Raw genomic sequence first — 18,558 nt, 5'->3', positions numbered from 1 at the left:
ACCACAAAAACATAGCACAAAAAATCACCCAAACTTACCTTAGAACTTCGGAATTGTTCATCAAGGATATCGACACTAAAACATAAGAGAAAATCCTCCACATCTTGTGCCAAAGTCATCTTACTTTCTAGATTGCGAGTTGCCTCAAGTTCACTATCTATCTCAAAGGTATACCTAATTTGATTTTCACTTTGGATGTGCTCTAAACCTCCAACAATTAACTTCTATCTATATGCACAAATGTGTCTCCAAATTTTTTTCGTGGAGACATACTTTATCCGAACGAGACAAATCAACCACCAACCACATATAAAAATTAATATCTCTTATTAGAGACCTCTATTTTGAGTGACTTTCGCTATTGTTTTCTCCTCTAAGTGTCATATAACACCTCCAAGTGTCAAATCAGTCAAAGTCCAATTGTTTTTTCCCAATTCATTTACATGAAAAGCCCCAAGCTTGGGTTCCAATTCCACATGACTTTTTTTGTGCTTCTCCATACAAACACCCATCGCTAGGGCTTCGAGTACATCCCTAGCTACTAAATCTCAACAAAATCTTTATATATAGATCCACAAGATATTTTCTATTAGACTACAATTGACCATATGTTTATAAAACTAAGTCAATAGGCTAACAAAATATTCCCAATTCCACCACAAGATTAAGAAGGGTCAGGGGATATAATTTTACCCTTTTAAGTCACTGAAAAAGAAGAAGAAAGGAAAGAAAAATTATACACAAAGCCATTTAAATTTTACATCTAAGTACCTATCATAAAATCTCATGAGAAAATTGCAAGTTAAGACTCATAGTGTTCGAAACAGATTCAGGAATCAACATATAAAACCGATTGACAAGAAATTCTGATGGTATTTAAATAAAAGCCTCACAATACCTATAAACGTTAGACTCAATTTCCTGAGAAGTGTTGGAGCATACCCAAGAAAAGGGTAAAATAGAAAATACGCATATTATTACAACAATTTATAGCATCATTGATTGGACGAGACACCATGTAGTAAGTTGGACATGTCAAATATGTATTTATTGAAATAAAAGGATATAAAATGATGGTAGATCAGAAAATATAGGAATATCAACTATTCACTTCAACTAGAGTTAGCATAGAAAATGGAAGTTCGACACAAACATAGAACTGAGGAGAGTTGACTGAATGTAATGAGAGAAAAAAACGAGCGCTAGACATCAAATTGACTTCTAATTCACGCTGTATGACTACCACAACAATTGTAGAATAAAATGATTATAAAGGTAAAATGTCATCCAAGCAGGCTGATACTCAGGAAGTCCCATACAAGAATACAATGTCAGAAGATATATTAAAGGAAATTCTTGAGAAAATTAATTTATAAATAGATGTTACCTCAACCTCACCTAGAACTGACAAACAAGTTCCTCTAGTAGAGTCAACTACACGTAACACTTGAGCTCCATAAATAAAGAAAGGCTACAATAAACATCTAGTAAGAAACTTGACATAAGGCATGCTTGATATAAACAAATATTTGAAGCCCTAGAAAATTCTATGAGACCAGCCGAGAAAAAATTTAAAAGAAGGATGTTGGATAGTAGCCAGATTTAGTAGAGACAACAAAAATAAAGGGAGATCTAGTTAGAATGTGATAACTACGAAATAGAAAAACTTAATATCAAAAATCCAAGAATAATTGATGATCCACTAATGTAAATAAATTTCAAGATAATGTGATAGTTCAAGGTAATGAAAAAATATCCACTATAATTCAAAAGGCCCACCAAGAATTCTCCTAAGAAAAGGAAGAGTTAGAACAAACATTATATCACAGAGCCCAATGTTTTTAATATTTTCCCAAAATATTTATCACCCAAATGTGATTAGATATAAACTCAATAATTTCTAATTTGAGAACTTTACTCCCGACAAGTAACTCAACCTTGAGCAAAGTCTACCAATGAAAATTACGTTTTATAGGAGAAAAATATTAATCCCAAATAAAACATGAGTAGAGACAATGGTTTAGAGAAGGAATTTTTAATAAAGCACAACTATATTGACTATTTTCATGGAATTATTAATAAAGAGCAACTATTAGGACATCAAATACTAGCTGATCAACAATTGTTACAACACATATCACTAGCCAAAAAGGTACAATATTTGGAATATTTAAAATCATTTGATGCCCTTGAAAGTATAGTTGTATGGAAATTGTAAGGGGTCTGGACAACATAAGGAAATGTTGTGTGATTCAAACAAGAATTCATAAATAGATAACTCAACTTTGGTAAAGGGTGATTTAATGTTAAGAATGAGCTAACACGTCAATACCCCGAGACCATAAACACTTGCAACTACAAGGAGTGTAGGATTGTAAGTAGTAAATTTTCGTTATGTATAACTACAAGGAATTATGCATGGTCAACTGGTTTTTGAGGCATAGATAATGCAAGAGTAAAATATACGAGGTGAATTAATGATCTCATGAATATTAAACTTCAACAACTAAGGGTTAATAATGTACTTTGGAATGTTAAGAATAAGGTATGATTAATATGAAAATATGCATGAATCCAATAAAATGCGTCTAATATTGTAACCACATGACATCTAGAATTGACTTACACATGACATAAAAAATTTCTTAATTACATAGATGAACCATGAAAAGGGAATGTTGGTATGATAGTGTTATGAAACCAGCTCAAGAAAAGATAGAAAATATAGATCAACGCCTTAGAATTCAGCCTCTTCGAGGGGGCAACCTCCTTTACATTACATAAATGAACAATTCTTCGATGATACAAATGAAAAGACCTCCTTTCTATATATAGGAGTCTAAGGGGTCATAACATAATCAGAGCCGACATAACAATATTAATGTAAGGGCACAATAATAACAATAGTGGGCTTCTATGTGGCACAATAGTAACAATATGGGCACTACATGGGTACATCAATATAATAAGTGGGTTGTACTAATAATAATAAGCGGTTACACTAGTAGTATAGGGGCCTAACATGCCCCTTTCCTTCAAAAAGCGTTGTCCTCAACGCTTGAGTAGTTCTTGATGCTTCTGTATAAAATTCTTGTCCTTCCATGTGGAATCTTTAGCAGGTAAGTTCTTCCACTTGATGAGATACTCTAAAATTGATCGATTTCGTAGCTATCGGGTTCTTGTTTCTGTGACTGCTCCAGGTTCCAATATGATTTTTCCTTCCTCTTCAATTTCTAGCAATATTGTTTGAATTGGGATCTTTTGCAACTTTTGAATAAGTGGCCATACTTCTTCGTCCTTCTTCCATTCATCCCTTTCTTCTTTTATCCAATCTAGTTTGATAATAGAAATAGCACAAAACAATGCTTCCACATCCTCATCCTTGAAGAGTCTTCCCATTCGGTAAGGTCGCCATTTTTTAAGTACATGTAGTATTGCCAACATTTCCTTCTCATGAATAGCTTGCTTGAGATGTAGGAGTAAAAACACCCAATCACCTACATCAAAACATTTTTCACTGCGATGTTGATCTACCTGTTGTTTCATTTGATTTTGCACCGAAGTGGCGTTATCCTTTAAAAGTTGGAGAACTTGTTGTTGATGCTCGATGTGATCTTTCACTGCTTGAACCTTTTTCTTCTTGATATGTCCTTCTATCTCTAGAGTCTGAGGCATGGTAATTTCTTCCAATCCTTTACAAGATATGGTCGGATTCATTTCTTGATGCTCGATGTGATCTTTCACTTCTTGAACATTTTTCTTCTTGATATGTCCTTCTATCTTGATAGTTTGAGGAGTGGTAATTTCGGCCAATGCATTACAAGATATGGCTGGTTCCTGGTGTCTATACACTTCTTTTGATGTTTCTTGATCCTTTTCTTCCTCCTCTTCATAATCTATGTAAAATAATTTCTTCTCAGCACACTTATGACCTTTAGTGCATTTGTTATCACAATTGTAACAAAGCCCTTTTTCTCGTTTTTCTTCCAATCATTGTGGTGTCACCCTTGTAGGTTGTGGAAGGCTAGGAGAAGGAAAACTTACATAATTATAGTCGTGAGTGCTTGGATTCCTTGTTTCCATAATTTCGCTTTCAATTTTTCTTGCCCACTTGAATGCCTTCTCCAATGAATCAGGTTCCCAAAGACAAAGCTCATGTTGAATGTTATCCTTTAAAGTACCTATGAAGACATCTATCCTTTGCTTCTCTGGAATATCATTTACCCTTATATTCAATTTTTGAAAGTCCTCAATGTGTTCTTCCATTGAACACTTTTGTTTGAGATTTATCAATTGGATAAACAAGGTGTTTCTCTTTGTATCCTCATAATGTGCGATCATTTCCTCCGTGAAAATTGACCACGTAACAAGCGGTTTACGAGAACAAAGCCCTTTATACCATAAAAATTGATCTGGTCCTAAATATAAAGATGCAATACATACCTTTTGTAACAGTGGTACACCATGTAGATCAAGGTATTCCTCCATCTGTAGTATCCAATTTATCGGATCCTTGCCATCAAACTTCCTCATCTTTCTTTTTCTTGATTTTAGGAGCTCGATCTTGAAATGACTGTAACTCTGTAATTTCAGATCTTCAAGTTCTAAAATTGTGACCTGTAGTAGCCCTCTGTGTCCTCTTTCAAATGCCACCAGTCTTATTCAAATTTGATTCTCCAAGGAAGAGTTATGCCAAATCTCCCACAGCAACTTGATTATAGACTTGTTCAGTAGAGCGAACTTGTACGACGTGCCACGAGTCACTATTTCGACCTTTGGATTTGAAAAATGCATACACGAAACTACAGTCCGTCCTATTTTTGTACCTTCTTACAAAATTTCAATCCGATCCTTAGAGAGAAAGTTATGACGATTTTCCCCAGGTCACCTGTTTGGAATGTAATTTAGGAGTCTACAAAAAGACCAACTTCCTTAGATAATATCTCCACAAATATAGCGCGAAAATCTTTGAAATTCGGACTTGAGGTTCAGTGCGATTTCTTCTCAAATGGTTTTTTTTTGTAACTTCTGAAACATAGCAGAAAAAAAGTTACAACAAAAATTCCACGATGACCTGTTTGGAGCAGCGAAACCCTAGAATCCAAAGCTCTGATACCAAATGTTATGAAACTAGCTCAAGAAAAGATAGAAAAGATATATCAATGCCTTTGAATTTAGCCTCTTCGAGGGGGAAACCTCCTTTACATTACATAAATGCACAATTCTTCGATGATACAAATGAAATACCTCCTTTCTATATATAGGAGTCTAAGAGTTCATAACATAATTAGAGCTGACATAAAAATAATAATGTAAGGGCACAATAATAACAATAGTTGGCTTCTATGTGGCACAATAGTAACAATATGGGCACTACATGGGTACATCAATATAATAAGTGGGTTGTACTAATAACAATAAGGGGTTACACTAGTATTATAAGGGCCTAACAGATAGTAACATGGTGGAAAAATATGTTGATAAAGCTTATGTCATGTAGGTGATACCATAAGGATGGTATTATACGTTGTACCACACCTAGACTATGTACAATAGTACATATGTGACTATATGACTACATATGCTACAAGGTTTTAAAATGAAATGTGTGTTGGGTGTGGAGCCTGATTATCTTCTATATTCAAAGGTATCGCCATATTGGACCCCAGCACGTAAAATATTCACTGCAGGGGGGGTCCAGGGGGGCAGCTGCGACCTTTGGGAGCCCCCCCCTGGTGAGGGGTTTCAAGGGCAGCGCCCCCGAAGCTAAAAACAGCTATAAAATTGCCTTGTAAAAGTACAGTAATTTCTAGTCAATCTGGGCCGTTCATTAGGCGGATGATCTGACGGTAGAACATGTGTTTAGTTTAGGGTTTTTTTGCCCTAGAAGGCAACCCTTCTCTTTGTATGAGGGCATTGTATTTGAGGTTGTGTAATAGATGTGTATTGTGTGAGCGAGAAATAGAGAGGTGAGACTGTGAGAGAAAACAAAGGATATTACAGCGGATCTGTTGTAGGTTGCATCTGTTCATTTTGCTGGATAATAGAAATGAAGGACTGGTTGTTCGGGGTGGACGTAGCCCAAACTGGGTGAACCACATATATCTGTGTCTCTCTTGTTTTATGTGTTTTGTGTGTTTATATTTCTGCAATATTTTATGTGTTCCATTGGTCCATAATATATAATTTTCTAACAATGTGTATTGGTGTGTTTAACATACCTTGTGTGCAGGGTATACAATAGTCATTGGATGGATGTATGGCCAGGTAAAGAAACCTCAAAATTACCCGGAAAAAGGAAAGTAAGTTTGGTATAAGTAACTATGGTTAATCACAGTTTGGCGTACATAAAATTATGATGAATATATTTATATGAATATATATTGTGATGTGAAATAATATGTTATAACTTTGCAGGCATATTAATGTGGAAAATATGCTAATTGATGTATTTTTTGCATAGAGACTGCAAGAAGTAGACATTTGACAAGAACACAAAGGCTTGAAAGAATGCAAGAAAAGGACATGAAATCTTCAGATAAAATAAATGACAAGAAATAGTTGCTTTAATAATAACAGGTTATCATATTTATCATAGTTAAACTTTGCATCAACAAGTTCTCACAAATGGTTTGAAAATAATGTGTGACAGGTAGCTATTGAAGGAGAGATGCTGGGAGCACTCCTTGAGACTGATGTAGCTATGGAAGGAGAGGTTATGGGAGAACTCCTTGTGGCAGATGTACATGGGAAATTTTCCATCAGATGGCAGAGCCATGAAAGCTATTGATTTAGAAACCAATTACCTATACATGAGGATATGATGTAGTGATACACCCAGGATGGTGTAAAATATAAGGGGGGGTGTATGTAACATCCCTCCCTTGTGTACTACATTATTGTAAACCTAAGCTAAGTTAAAGCTAGGTATAATATTGTCCCTTGTGTGTTAAAGGTTCTAGACCTAAGATGAGGAAAGCTAGGTTTGATACACTCCTTTGTGGGTTAAATAATTCTACACCTAAGCTAAGGAAATCTATGTAATATGTAATATGAAAAGAAAATGTATTATTAAATATATCAATAAAATAAATCACTTGGAGGGTGGAACACCAAGAGAGAGGAGATGCTTGCTGAATCCCATGAGGAATGGGATAGAGATGAATGTTTCATGATAAGCTTCAATGGATTGGATATCCATCGGATGGATGGGAGATAAAGATCCATTGAACATAAAATATTTGCGGGAGATAAAGGTCCATTGGAAAATACATCAACTCGAAGTTAAATTTGGTTTCTTAAATGGTGATTTAAAAGAAGAAGTATACTTAGTGTAGCCTGAGGGGTTTGTTAAGAAGGCAGAAGAGCATTTAGTATGTAGATTAAAGAAACCTTTATATGGTTTAGAACAGACTCCTAGATCCTGGTATAACAAAATTGATTCATTTTTCCTAATGCATGGTTATAAACGGAGCAAAAATGATCCTAATTTGTATAATGTGTTTAATGATGAGGTGCAGATAGTGTTGGTTTCTTTATATGTAGATGATCTGGTCATGATAGGGAGTGCATACAATCACATTGAAGAAATCAAGCAGCAGTTATCACAGAAATTTGAGATGAAGGACCTTGAAGAAATGTATTACTGTTTGGGTCTACAAGTTTGGAGAGACTCAAGCCAAACTTTCTTGTCCCAGGGTAAGTATGCTATGATTTTGTTGACCAAATTCAAAATGGATGAGTGCAAGGCTACATTTGTGACTTTACAACAAAACAAAAAAATTCAGGTGAATGATGGTTTGAAATATGCAGATGCAACATTGTACAGATAGTTAGTTGGTAGTCTTATCTATTTGACTACAATGAGACTAGATCTAGATTATGCAGTGAGTGTTTTGAGTCAGTTCATGACTCAACCTCATGAGAACCATTGGCTTGTAGTGAAACGAGTACTGACAGACTATGGTATTTTTTATTCTGACTCTTTTATGTTGGCCTGACACGTCATACAGACTATGATTGGGTGGGAAATTTATATGATAGAAGATTAATTCTAGGTTACGCCTTTAGCATTGGGTCCGGGGTCATCTCTTGGTGCAACAAGAAGCAACATACTGTAGCCTTATCCTCAGCAGAAGCAGAATATCAAGCTATGTGAGCAGCAGCATGTGAGGCCGTTCGATTGCACAGAATTCTCCAAGATGCACGAGAAGAATAGGCAGAAGCTACGATTATCACTTGTGATAATCAAAGTTCCATCAAATTGGCTTAAAATCTTGTGTTTCATAAAAACACTACACACAAAGACACTCAATTTCATTTTGTTAGGGAAAAGGTCCAGTCCAAAGAGATTTGTCTTGAATATTGTAATTCTTGTGATAATATGGCTGATATATTTACTAAGCCTCTGGGAAGATAGAAGTTTTAGTTGTTTAGGGACATGTTAGGTGTGCTTAAGAACCCTTTCCCCATTAAGGGGGAGAGTTAGAATTAATGGAGAATAGGGTATTGTTATTACATAGTTGTGCGTTATACTTTTCTTAGCCATTCAGTTCCTATTATTCAGGGATATGATTTGTTGTCCTTAACAAATTGTATCTATTTAATATTGGAGATTAATGTGAAGCTAGTGTGTCATTTTTCTTGAAGGATCTCTTGGTGATCCACACCTGTGATCTCCTCTTGTGTTGCTTTGACATTTCATGTCTTCCCTATGCAACTCTTGACAATAATCAAAATCATTACCATATGTTGGCTCACGAAAAGTTCTTTTTGGGTCAATATCGATAATCAAAATATCATCTCAAAAATACACAAAATTTATTATATTCCTTTCATATAGGATTTAATTTGGAGTTACACTTCATTCATATTAATCACTATGTTATGACACTTTAACTGCAAAAAAGCTATAGTTTTAATGGTATAGTTAATGTGTTAGATATTAAAAATGATGTGTGTTGTAAAATTTCAAGAATTAGAATGTCATGATCATCAAGTGTACTAGGGGTTATAGATTCTAGAATTCATTGTGTTTTAAAGATCATAGTGCACTATGGTTCAATTAATTTTAGAGTTAGTCCCTTAAGATTTATCAATTGACAATTGTCATTGTTTTTCAATGGTAATAGTTGTTAGAGGATGCATTATTGAAGGGTTTTTAATTATCTAAGAGTATGAGTGATCACAATAAATTAGCGGTTATGGGTAGTATTAGTGTTTTGATATTGATATTTGTTTTTGGTTAAGGGGCACATTGTATCAGATAAAAGGTTACTTTAAATAAGGGAAACAATTTTGTGGGGGTTAATATATAGTGCAATATATTGAAATATCTAATAATAAATTCATTATAATTAGTGAATTTATAGATACATATATTAATATGTATTTTTACAGATCAAAATATTATTATGAAACCCAATGTGTGTTTCCTTATGATTTCCCTCATTGTTTTAATCCAATAACTAATTGGTTGTACTTAAAAAACCCTCATTGCTTTAGTAGCTAAGTTTTTGATACTCCTAGAGTTTTGCAAGGCTCTTAGAAATATTGAAAAAAATAGGTTATCTCAAACTTTGAAATAAATATTTTATTTATATATTTAACATTCAAATTTTCCAACCTAGAATTATTTAGAAAAAAATATAAATTAATTAGTTTTTAATTACTAATGAAGAGGATTATTAATCCATATGACTTTAATGAAGAGGATTATTAATCTATGTGATTTTGTTTATTAGTTAAAAAAGTTATTTTATTAGTGAGAAATGCTCTTAAGCCATATGAATTCTAGTAATTTTTTTTCTTATTTAACAACTTATCCTCAAATTTTATTTTAACAATTTTATTATTTAGAAAAAAATTTATGTATAATGACTTTCATAGCATTTTGGTAATTGTGAATTCAAACGAGGTCAAATAGTGTGAGTCATTGAGATAAAGATTGACATTTCATATTTAAGCATTAACTTTGTGCATACTCCGTTGAAAGCAAGCAACTCTGAAGAAAGAAATTTACACATTGCCTTTTTAAATTTCACTATTAGTTTTTTAACTTTCAAATTTTGTGTTTTTTTTTACTACAAAAACAGTTAAATAGGCTGTCTTTCTAACTTTGATAGTATTCCTTTCTTACTTCAAAACAAAATAAATGTTATTTTGAAATTTAATTTAATTTTTTTACTTTTCCATCAACTATTTTCTGTTTCTAACCTTAAAATTAGTTTCCATATCATATAGCTTTGCATCACTGGCCAAACCTACCTTTTCCTAAGTTCCTAGTTCTGAAATGAGTGCATCCTCTTTTTCTTGTGGTTCCCTCTTCCTCCCCATACTCAAAAGAGAGATAACACTGAAAAAAGAGATAATCCTTATTGAGTTTGATATCATCCAAGGGAAACACGGGTTGGGAGATATAGCTAAATCGCCAATCTTTTACCTCAAAAGCAATTTTCTAAATTTACCCTTTAATTTTTTACTATGTTTTCTTTAAAATTTAAAAGTAAGTTATTTTGGTTTGTAACTTTTAATTTTTAACTTTCTTTGAAATTTAAAATTTAAATGTAAATTATTTTGAATTGTATTTTTTAAATGGTTTTTTTTGGGCGAATGTAATTTATATTCTGTTTTTAAATTTACGTTATTTTTTGCTTTTTCCAGTTATACTTTCTAAATTTAGGCAACCTTTTGCTTTTATGTGCTGTCTTCTTGAATTCGAGCAGTTCCCTTCATAGCCGTTTTCTTATAGGCGGATTTCACAATCGCAATCTCTCCCAGCCATATGCCAATATGTGATGATTTCGAAACTGTGGTCATGCCCAATTGTTCAACGATAGTGTTTTCATTGGTAACACCAATGTTGTTGCCACTGTATCTTTGTTGGGAGAGCGTGAGACTGAATATACGAAGATCATGTGTTCGATCTGTATCTTTGATGGGAGAGCGTCAAACTGAATATACTTCGATCTGTATCTTTGATGGGAGAGCGTCAGACTGAATATACTTCGATCTGTATCTTTGATGGGAGAGCGTCAGACTGAATATACTTCGATCTGTATCTTTGATGGGAGAGTGTCAGACTGAATATCTTTGAGGATCTATATCTTCATTTAGAGAGAGTCAGATCCTGCGTTCGATCTGTATCTTTGTTGAGAGAGTCAGACTGAATATATAAGGATCATGTGTTCGATCCACGATCAACACCCTTTCACTTCATAACTCTACTTCCAATCATGCTGGAGGTAAGTAGCCATTTCTGTTGATTCGAATTATATTAACATTCCATGCCTCTTCTTCTTCGATCTTTGTTTATAATTTTTTTCACCAAACTACGGATATCGTTTATTTTGTTTGCACATTGGAAGCCATGCCTCCTTTTTGAGCCTTGTTTTACTGAATATACGAAGATCATGTGTTCGATCTGTATCCTTGATGGGAGAGCGTCAAACTGAATATACTTCGATCTGTATCTTTGATGGGAGAGCGTCAGACTGAATATACTTCGATCTGTATCTTTGATGGGAGAGTGTCAGACTGAATATCTTTGAGGATCTATATCTTCATTTAGAGAGAGTCAGATCCTGCGTTCGATCTGTATCTTTGTTGAGAGAGTCAGACTGAATATATAAGGATCATGTGTTCGATCCACGATCAACACCCTTTCACTTCATAACTCTACTTCCAATCATGCTGGAGGTAAGTAGCCATTTCTGTTGATTCGAATTATATTAACATTCCATGCCTCTTCTTCTTCGATCTTTGTTTATAATTTTTTTCACCAAACTACGGATATCGTTTATTTTGTTTGCACATTGGAAGCCATGCCTCCTTTTTGAGCCTTGTTTTAAAGTATGGTTTATAAAAACATTTTACAACTATGGATAGCGTAAACATTTTACAACTATGGATAGCGTTTATGGATAATTTTCTTTGCACAATCTAATGTGTTGTTTATAAATTTTTTGTATAGCTATGGGTCTCTTTTATGGATAGGTTGTTTATAAGTTTTTTTCTAGAGCTATGGATATCGTTTATGGATAATTTGTTTGCACATTTGAAATGGATATCGTTTATGGATAATTTTGTTTGCACATTTGAAATGTTGAACACTGGTTTATAATTATTTTTTTACAATTATATAAATTTTTTGTATAGCTATGGATCTCTTTTATGTATAGGTTGTTTATAAGTTTTTTTCTAGAGCTATGGATATCGTTTATGGATAATTTGTTTGCACATTTGAAATGGATATCGTTTATGGATAATTTTGTTTGCACATTTGAAATGTTGAACACTGGTTTATAATTATTTTTTTCCAATTATGGGAAGTATTTATTGATAATTTTAGTGTTTCATTACACATTGAAAAGTCTGAACACTTCGTCATCAAGATTCGTCCTCAATTACTATATTTGCCCAATCCTCTTCACTGAACTTTTGTCTTATGGTTACCGAGACATCAATCATAGATACCCGTAGCCCCAAAATTATGAACCAAAAAACATACAAATTCCTACAAACGTTCACCTCTTTCATGGTTTGTCAAACAATGCATTGGAAATGTTCCTTGGTGGTGTGATAATCTTTGATGTCTCATTTTTTTAACTATATTCTAATATGAAAATAGATTCAGCATTGAATAAGTTTTTTTCATTGGAATTGGAATTTGGCACTGAGATCATATATTTTTGAAATTTTTAATACACAAATAAATTCGACATTCTAAATTGTATTTTTAAATATAAAAATGTATTCTTAATACTTTTAAATATAAACATGTAGAAATATGAATATGTAGAAAATAGTTAAAGCAATTTTTTCTTCTTTCAAATAAAACACGAAAATGTTGTCATGTTAAACTACATTGCACTTTGATTACTCGGTGTTCACTTTTGTTGTTCACCACTCTTACAACATTGACATTGAAAATCATAAGTGGCCACACCTAATTTTTATCACCTTTATCATAACTTGCTAGTGAAATTCCCAAAATAATATTTGACTTAAACTAGAAAACTAAATTAAATTTTACTAATTAAATTGTTGTTCTCATAATTACTTATTTATATTGCAATTTTTTATACATATTATTTGTTATATTATCATGTATATATTGATATCTAAATTTTCACTGTAAAGAATAAATCAATAAGTATTATAAATAAAGAGAATGAAATGATATGCAATTTTATTTTGTTTAAGTTTTCTGAGGAGGAGGAGGAAGAGAAGGAGGAGGAGGAGGCGACGGAGGCAGAGGAGGAGGTGGCAGAAGTGGAGGAGGCATAGGAGAGGAGGACGAGGAGGCGTAGGAGGAGGAGAAGGCAGAGGTGGAGGGGGAGGTGGAGGAGGTAGAGGAGGCGAAGGCGGAGGAGGAGGAGGAGGAGGTGGTGGAAGTGGAGGAGGAGGAGCACGAGGAGGCGGCAACGAGGAGGAGGAGGAGTAGGTGGAGGTGGAGGCGACAGTGAGGGAGGAGGCAGCAAAGGAGGAGGTGGAGTAGGAGAAGGACGAGGAGGACGAGGCAAAGGAAGAGGTGACGACTTTGATGGTGGCGGTGGTGGTGGTGGCGAATGAGGAGGACGAGGGAGAGGAGGTGTTGTTGGTGGTGGTGGTTGTGAAGGTGGAGTAGGAGAAGGGGGTGGAGGAGGTGGTGGCAGTAGAGGAGGAGGAGAAGGAATAGGAGGAAGTGGTGTTGTTGGTGGAGTTTTAGGTAGTGGATGAGAAGGCAGATGTGGTGGTGGAGGTGGAGGATGAGGAATAGGAGGAGGCAAAGGTTGAGGTGATGGAGAAGGTGGAGGTGGAGGAGGATTAGGAGGAGGAGGTGGTGGTGGAGGAGGAGGTGGACATGGAGATGGAGGAGGAGGAGGTGGAGGTGGAGGAGAAGGAGGAGGTGGATGAGGGGGTGGAGGTGGAGGTGGTGGACGTGGAGGTGATAGTGGAGTAGGAGGTCATGGAGGTATATGTGGATGTGGAGTAGGAGGTGGTGGAGGTATTGGTAGATGTGGAGGAGGTCGTGGAGGTGGAAGACGAGTGGAGGAGGAGGTGAAGGTGGAGGTGGATGTTGAGGTGGAGGAGGAGGTGGAGGTGTAGGTGGAGGTTTAGGTGGAGGAGGAGGAGGAGGAAGAGGAGGAGGAAGCGGTGGTGGAGGAGGTAGACGTGGAGGAGGAGAAGGACGACGAGTAGGAGGGCGTGGAGGAGGTGGAGGTGGAGTTGGAGGTGGTGGTGGATGAGGAGGTGGAGGAGGAGGAGGAGGAGGAGGAGGAGGGAGAGGCAGAGGCAAAGGTGGAGGACGAGGAGGAGGTGGTGGTGGATGAGGAGGTGGAGGAGGAGGAGGAGGCAGAGGTGGTGTAGGAGGTAGAGGAGGTGGAGGAGGAGGTGGAATAAGAGGAGGAGGTAGAGGCATGTAGGTTTTAACCCTGTACAGAAATTACCTGCATACGAATTCTTAAACAAAGAAAATAAACAATGCGAGAGCATAACCCATAAAACACATATGCACAAAGATTTTTCCCTGGATCCCAAAACCGGGACTACCAGCTTGATTTTTCATTATATTCCTTTCAATGTTACAATACATACTTATACATGCCAAAGCATCCAATACCATGGACCGAAAACCATCGTGTCCAATACCATGGACCGAAAACCATCGCGTCCAAAAGCATGTGCGAAAATCATGCACAAAACCATAGGTGGGTCCACCCAACCCAACATATGGTCCAAAACCAAAATTTTCCGGGGCGCTGCCCTGGACCCCATAAAGTGGGGTTACGGGTGCCCTTCAAACCCCCTATTAACTACGTGGAAAGAATATAACACAACCCAACAATCTCCCACTTGTTATTTTCTTTCCACAGGGGGCCACAGGAGAGCTTAGTCATTTTTTCAGCCCTGAGATTCCCATTGCTTCTCTACACCAAGAGAAATTCTCAGAGCTCACAGATTTTGTCAATGTATCTGCAGTATTCTTCAAAGTGTCCACCTTTACCAGCAACACCTTTCTGTCTTCTATCATATCCCTCACAAAGTGATACTGAACATCAATGTGCTTTGTCTTTGAATGATAAGCAGGGTTCTTTGCCAAGAAAATTGCACTTTGGCTGTCACAGTATATTCTTATAGCTCCCTGTGCTAACCCCATACTTGAACACAATCTCTACAACCAAACTGCTTCCTTGCTTGCATGAGTGGCTGCCATGTATTCTTCCTCTGTAGTTGATAGTGCCACTACAGATTGTTTCTTACTCATCCAACTGACTGCACCTCCAAATAGGTTAAACACATACCCACTTGTAGATCTTCTATGATCCAGATCTCCAGCCCAGTCTGCATCAACAAAGCCATGGATATCCAACACTCTATCCAATCCTGGTCTTCCTTGGTAGCACAAACCATAATCACTAGTGCCACGCAAATACCTGAAAACCCGCTTCACTGCTGTCCAGTGATCCTTCCCAGGTTTTGACATAAACCTGCTCAATACTCCCACTGCATGTGCAATGTCTGGTCTAGTACAGACCATTGCATACATCAGGCTACCCACTGCACTTGCATATGGAACACGGGACATGTCCTCTTCCTCTTCTTGTGTCTTGGGATACTGTTCAACAGATAACCCACACCTACAGGAATAAGAACCTTCACCAGTTTACTATCCTGCATATTAAACCTCTGGAGTATTGTCTCGACATACTTCCTCTGGTTTAACCAAAGCTTCCTCTTTGACTGATCTCTTTTAATTTCCATGTCCAAAATATAGTTTGCAGCACCAAGATCTTTCATGTCGAATTTGGAGGACAATTGGGTCTTCAAATCCTGGATAATTTCTTTGTCATTTCCAACCAGCAACATATCATCCACATACAAGACAAGATAAATAATACGGTCACCAATTAATTTAAAATACACACAATGATCTACTTTGCTTCTGGTGAAGCCAAGTCCCCATATAAATGTATCAAATTTTTGATACCACATCCTTGGTGACTGTTTTAACCCATACAGAGACTTCTTTAACTTGCATACCAGTTCTTTCTTACCCTTCACCGCAAAGCCTTCAGTATGCTTCATGTAGATTTCCTCTTCCAAATCACCATGAAGAAATGTTGTCTTCACATCCATCTGTTCTACCTCAAAATCAAAAGCAACAACAACAGATAAAAGTAATCTAATAGAAGTTACCCCGGCAACAGGAGAAAAAATATCACCAAAATAAATTCCCGGCATCTGGGAATAACCTTTTGCTACCAACCGAGCTTTGTATTTCTCCACCTTTCCTTTCGCATTTGTCTTCTTCTTAAACACCCATTTGTTGCCAATGGGTTTCCTTCTAGCTGGCAACTCCACTAGATCCAAAGCCTCATTTTTGTGCAAAGATGCCATTTCATCAACCATGGCCTCTTTCTAGACTTTTCCATCCTCTGAATCCACTGCTTCCTTCATAGTTCTGGGATCATCATTAGTAACAAACAAAGCAAAAGCAGATGGACTATACCTTTCTAGTTTCCTTCTTTCTCGAACTGATCTTCTCACAGCCGGAGTTTGTGGCTCTTCATCTTCTGATTCCTCCACTGCTGTAGAGTCTAATTCTTCCTCCTTTGGCTCAAACTCTATCTTCTCAGGTTCCTTTGGTTGGACTTCATGTTGAATAACATCTTTTACTTCTCTGAACAACACATCTCGGTTGTACACAACCTTCCGTGTGACTGGGTTCCAAAGTTATAACCCTTTAAACCATCCTTATACCCAATAAAGATGCACTTCTTAGATTTACTATCCAACTTCCGTGTGACTGGGTTCCAAAGCTTATAACCTTTTAAACCATCCTTATACCCAATAAATATGCACTTTTTAGATTTACTATCCAACTTGGTTCGTTTCTCGTTTGGAACATGTACATATGCATCACATCCAAATACCCTCAGATGTGAAAGAGAGGGTTTCTTACCAGTCCATACTTCTTGTGGAGTCTTATCCTCCAACGCTGATGAAGGTGACCTGTTGAGAAGGTAACATGCAGCATCCAATGCCTCTACCCGGAATTCCTGTCCTAACCCATCACCAGTGAGCATGCTTCTTGCCCTTTCCATCAACGTCTTGTTCATTCTTTTTGTGACTACATTTTGCTGAGGTGTATATGGAGTAGTCTCCTGCCATGCTATACCACACTTCTTACGGAATTCTCCAAATTCCTTGCTGCAAAATTCTCCACCATTATCTGTCCTCAACACCTTTATCTTCTTCTCTGTCTGATTTTCCTCCAGAGCCTTAAATTCTTTAAACCCGTCAAAGACTTCAGATTTCTTCTTAAGGAAATATATCCATGTATTCCTTGAGAAGTCATCTATAAATGATACATAGTACACAGACTTACCCAGTGATGGAATCTTCATAGGTCCAAACACATCACTGTGCACAAGCACTAATATCCGTTTCGTCCCCTTACCACTAGAGGGGAAACTCACCCGATTTTGCTTCCCATACACACAATTTTCACAGAAATCAAAATCCACAGATCTATCATTCATACCTTCTACCATACCTTTACCATGAAGTATTCGAAGGCCCTTCTCTCCAATATGTCCAAGCCTTTGATGCCACAACATGGTCTTCTCTCCAGAGGCCACTAGATTCTCTACTACATTTTCAGGAACCATAGAACTATTACACCCATTAACAACAGTGCCACCTTGCAGCTTGTATAGAGTTCCAATCCGAACTCCCCGCATTAATATCAGTGCTCCTCGAACCATCTTGCAGGTATCTTTCTCGAACACCGTCTTTACACCTGCATCATCCAACTTGCTTACAGAAATCAGATTGATGGCCAATGCAGGAATATGTAGAACACCCGGAAGTGTTCTAACCCTTCAACCTTGCAACTTCAACTTTACTTTTCCCCGACCAATGATTCTAGCCTTCCTATCATCTCCTAAGAAGACATCACCACCATCGTATTTCTCATACTCGCAGAACCACTCTCTATGGGGAGTGAAGTGAAAGGATGCACCTGAGTCAATCAACCATGCCTCATGATCTACATGTGTACTTGAAGAAGCCAAGTACACATCCCCACCTTCATCTGAGGTGGTTTTTGCCTCTGCAGAAGGAGCATCATCAGATCCCTTTCCTTTATTAGGAGCTTTAGATTTACAATCCCTTCTGAAGTGCCCTTCCTTTCCGCATTTCCAGCACACCACCTTTGTAGGTTTTCTTGGAGATTTAGATCTCCCTCTAGATTTAGATCTCCCACTCGATGACTTATTTTTGTTTCTGTTCTGGTATTGTCCTCGTACAGGCAAGGCATCACCATTCTGGTTGTCCATATTTTTCCGTCTCATCTCCTTCGTCAGTAAGGCTAAGACTATTTCATAAAACTACAAAGCAGTTGCATTGCTACCTATTGCAATAACCAGACTATCCCACGAATCTGGTAGAGAACACAACAAACTGATGCACTTATCTTCATCTGAAATTTTAATATCAACAGATAATAACTGACTTACCACAGTATTAAATGCATTCAGATGCTCTGTCACCGAGTCTCCATCTTTCATCCTC

This window comes from Pinus tabuliformis, chromosome 1_2 (genome assembly GCF_031772625.1).
Source record: "Pinus tabuliformis cultivar Carrire ecotype Pingquan chromosome 1_2, CPIR1, whole genome shotgun sequence".
NCBI classification, from domain to species: Eukaryota; Viridiplantae; Streptophyta; class Pinopsida; order Pinales; family Pinaceae; genus Pinus; species Pinus tabuliformis.
This window is presented reverse-complemented; position numbering follows the sequence as displayed.